This window comes from Limulus polyphemus, unplaced genomic scaffold, assembly GCF_000517525.1.
Source record: "Limulus polyphemus unplaced genomic scaffold, Limulus_polyphemus-2.1.2 Scaffold3671, whole genome shotgun sequence".
Taxonomy (NCBI): Eukaryota; Metazoa; Arthropoda; class Merostomata; order Xiphosura; family Limulidae; genus Limulus; species Limulus polyphemus.
Window position 1 is genome coordinate 79,200 of NW_013669281.1, and position 4,725 is coordinate 83,924.

The 4,725-nt window shown below is 28.7% G+C and overlaps 1 protein-coding gene across 7 annotated transcripts in view; it reads left to right on the plus strand.

Annotated features, from left to right (window-relative positions):
• LOC106469819 (ataxin-2-like protein) overlaps window positions 1-4,319 on the plus strand; it is an 82,086-nt gene extending 77,767 nt beyond the window's left edge. For all 7 annotated transcript variants that reach the window (XM_022398381.1, XM_022398384.1, XM_022398379.1 and 4 more), the window contains one exon: window positions 3,953-4,319. The gene's annotated coding sequence lies outside the window, so the exon portion shown is untranslated. The remainder of the gene's footprint in view (window positions 1-3,952) is intronic.
• Window positions 4,320-4,725: the final 406 nt, after the last annotated feature.

Consider the following 4,725-nt stretch of genomic DNA (forward strand, 5'->3'; position numbering starts at 1 on the left):
GTTCTTGTTTCTTTTCTTCTTTATTTTCTCCTTGTTCTTGTTTCTTTTGCTGTTCTTGTATTGCTGCCATAAAATCTGCCAAGCTGTAGTTTGATTTGCCGCCTCTCGTTTCCATCTTCTTCTTCTTTTTTTTTTATTGCTTGTCCCACTCTCTGATACCAATTTGTTATGCCTCCGGTCGTTAGTTAATTTTCCGTAAATTTCTTTTCGAAGAAACTTTAGCGATACAAGTCCTGAAAGACTTATAATATTAACTGAAAGACTGCCAAATTTTGTGAAGATATACACACTATATTGAAAGTTAGAAGTATTAAATAATAAAGACTTTAAAGAGTACAAAGAGGTCATGTGGTCAATCAAATTAACCGAGCCTGTGTTGAGAGAGTTAACTCTTTCATGCAGCCATCCTTTTCTGTGCATGTCACTAGGTTTTACTGAATTACATTCAAAATTTAATTAAAGTACTTTATTATCATGATATTCAAATATATATATAGCATCAAAATGCAGCTAATAATTGAAATTTTGATATTATTTAAGTTTTAAGTTCTTAATTTTATAAGGCAAAATTTTTAAAAAATCCTCAATTTCCCTTATTATGAGAATTGTGACATTTGCTCTCTAGATATCTACTCTTCTCTAATTTATTTACTAACCTTCCGAGAAGTACAAAATTTATTGTAAATTTCCCATTATAATATTGTTATTACTCAGACAAAGCATAATTTTTATAGCCTTCAATCATATATGGTTATATAGCCATAAACTAGAAAATCAGACCCCTCTTGCCACACCCATCTGTTACATCCTGTTTTTCACAAATTGTCAGTAGTTCTCTCTGATGATTAAAATTATTTATAACCAATGGAAAGCCAGAATTTTAATTTATCAAATGATGTATTATATTACATTGTTTTTTGTACAGAGAATTGCCTATTTTGCTTCCAGTTCAAACTTTATCCCCATGGGAAACACATTGACGAGCTTAGCTGAATAGTTAATGGCTCTTGTTACATAGCTAGAAAACCAGAAAATTAAGCTAAGGAACATTGTCTGCTTTTTATTTGTTATTATTCTGTGTTCTTTGGTGTATTATTTAATTAATAAAAAAATTTAATGTAATAGTATTATTAGTATAAACAAATAGGATTAAATTTCATCGGCAGCCAACAGAAAAAAAATACTCAGGTAAATACTGTATTTGCTATTTTTCATGTGTATTCTTTATTTATTGATATAAATGTAACTAAAATATAAACGAATTAGAAAAATATGAGGTTAGATTAGGTAAAATAAATTTCACAAGGTACGTTCATGAGTAGCCAGTATGTACATAAATCGATAGGATAACATGAGTTACATGTTTGCCGAGTGATTTACAACTTGTGTGGTGCAATAATTAGTGAGACAAGATTCAAAGGGCAATAAAATATAACTATAAACATGCATATACTGCTTCAAGTTTAAAACTATTTCCGATAAATAAATGTAGTTTCGTGTTACAGTTTGAAGTCACTTTAGAAAGTAAAATATGGGTAATTTAGACTTACGTCATATTCATTATGGTGGTTCCACGTAGGTCAAACTGACTAAATGCATATAGAATTAAGGTAGAGGAAATAAATAAAATATAAAGTTTTACTGGAAAAAAAACGTTTGAAATTTATTTAGGATGTGTTAGAGATTACACAATTGTAACTTGACAACTTGTAACAGTTAACACTGTTTATCCCTTATATTCATTAAAAATTCTGATTTTTTGTCTACCAAAGACTTAATGTTTACTGAAAGCTTGAGAAATTTTATGAAAATACTCAAAACATATTAGAAGTTATAGTATGGAAACTAAAGGTCAATTTGAGGTCAAAAACTCTGCTGATTCGACCAAGCCCCTAACAAGAGTGTTTATGTAGAACATTGATGAATAAGTCAAACTTTTAAAGCATTCGTTCATTCACACTAACTAATATCCACCAGTTATAGTTGAAAAAATGTCACACAGCCACCACAAAAAACAAACTCAACTCATGAACAAAATTTATATTAATGAGTCAATCAACAAAGCACCATTTATCCCTGAAATCAGTTAAAGAATAATTCACTCACAGAACTTGCCATTAGACATAAAATTTCTGTTGACTTCAAATTAATCCAAAACGGACCATAAATTAAAATCTTTACTAAATAAAAAGTGTATACAATCATACAATGCCAATGTTATTTATAAAATAATGTATAGTAACTTCCAAGAATTCTACGTTATTTACTACCATTGCAACTTAAAAAAAATGTAGTATATCTATTAAAAACACTAAATTTAAACAAATGACCGGACATCAACAAGTGCAAAATCAAAGAAACTATTTTAATTGATCAACACCCTGGGGTGCCAAGATATGTTTAAAAAGTTGCTGAGTCTACTATTTTAATTGATCAACAGAGCCCTACTCTAAACCAACACCCTGGGGTGCCAAGATATGTTTACAAAGTTGCCGAGTCTCTGGTCACGTGACTTCTTTGTTTCAAATCCTAGTTGAGTGGGGAGTTATGACTTTTTTAGTTATTAACTCATCATGTTCAGAGCATCGTTTTACAGTGTTAGGAAAACCAGAATAAAGTGATAGCTTACATTAGGGATTGGAATTATTTGTTAACATTTAATTATAAAGACTAAGTATCACAGTAGTTATAGTTCTTTGCTATCATGTGGAAGCCTCACATTCAAATCCCAGTTTAATTGGGATTTTATGTTTATTTTTTTACATATTTATTATCATATTTGCAGCAAGCTCTTTGAATACTTGAAAAAATAGGAATACAACTGTAGATTAAATAAGGGATCATATTATATTAAATTTAATAATCTTTTCAACCCAATAGATGGTGCTACAATATATTGTTATTATTGTTTTTCCACTTATGTAAGAAATTTGTAAAATTAATCAAAAATTTTATAAGCATTTTTTATGAAAAGTTGTACCCTTGTGCATTTGCCCTTCAACATAAAATTTCTTTGCCTTTGCCATTGCAATTGATAAATTGTAGGGTCAGATATTTGAACATGTAGGAATATTTCTTCGAGAACCAGTTTTTTGCATGGTTCAATTTATAGGGCTTTATCAAGAATCACATTTGAACATACTATAAAAATATACGCAAGTCAAAATTCTTTTCGAGGATCACTTACAATAGATGACCAAATATACACAAAAAATATTGTTTTTATGAAAAAGGATTAACTTTATATGTATATATTGTTACTATATTATAATTAATTTTTAGAAAACGTTCTTTAAACAGTTATTTAGATTTAAAAAATTTCATAAGAAAAATTAATTAGCATTTACCATCAAGTGATGAGCAATCGGCTAGCATATATATATATATATATATATATATATATATATATATAATAGTGCTCATATTATAGAATTTTTATCATTTTGTATCAAAACTTCTTCAACCTACATATTTTTCTGACATCATGAATATACACATATAATCTTGTGTCTAGGTAAACTATTTCTACCTAATGATAACATAACCTTGTCAATACTTTGCACATTTGTTATTGTGATAAACTTGTAATAAAGTCTCCTTCATTACCATTCAAGCCATTTCTAAACTTTATTATTGTAATATTGTTTTTCCAGTTCACACCATCATAATTAATAATGCCTGGTAAAAAAAGGTTGACGTATATAATGTCTGCAAGTTTTTGAATATCGTTCAAATACAAAAAAAAGTGTACTTTATTTTAACTGCTCACAGTTCTCAGCATCAAGTTTTTATCAAACATAGGAACATACATATCATCATTATTGCTTTTTCATTGAGTGTGAAAACATACTTTTATGACACTATTTCAATTACTTGATGTTATAATCTTTTTTTTTATTAAATCTGTAGAAACTTAGTAACAAGAGTTTTTATTTTTTATTCTCTCCTTCAGGGTTGTTATAATAGAAAACTATGGCCATAAAGAAGAATCATAACTAAGTGGAGGAGCAAATACCAAGAAATCCTAACAGAAATTCTAATTTATTTAAATTAGGGAAATTATTTAAAACATTATGAGCAATGTGGCTGAAGTAGCTGGTACTTTTTTTTTGACACCAAAATAAATCGTTAAGCTTTCAAAAAAAAATGATGATAATAAGGAAATTTATATTCCACCTGTAAATCATTAAAGATAAAAAATTATTATAAAAATTAGACTTTAAATTCTGTTAATCTCATCTAGGAAGTAATTTCCTGATGTAGTTAAATTTCAGAAAAATAAAAATATAATAATTACAACATTCGTTGGGTAGTGCCTACTTCATTGTCCACAAATTTCAGGTAAATGATAGCTCATTCCTGTGTCACTTGGGTTTAAAAAGAAATGTAAATCATAACAACAACAAATATTTTCTACATTTTGGTCTTAAAAACAAAAATATTCGCTTCATTTTATTACAAGCGCTTTTTTTAAGGACTGAGATAGACATGCCCAGTGGTCAGTGTGCTAGACTGTGAACCGGAGGATCTATGGGACATTATGATTGCGTGTGATGGTGTTTGACTGTCTGTTTTGTGTTGTTGTTCATTATTTGTTGCGCTTTGTGTTTGTTTTTCACTTTGTTTTTGTTTCTTTGATTTTACTAGGGTAAAGCCCTCTTCATTATCATGGAGTGTTTGTGTTTTGTTGTGTTCGATGTTTGTTCAACATCCAAGGGTTTATTA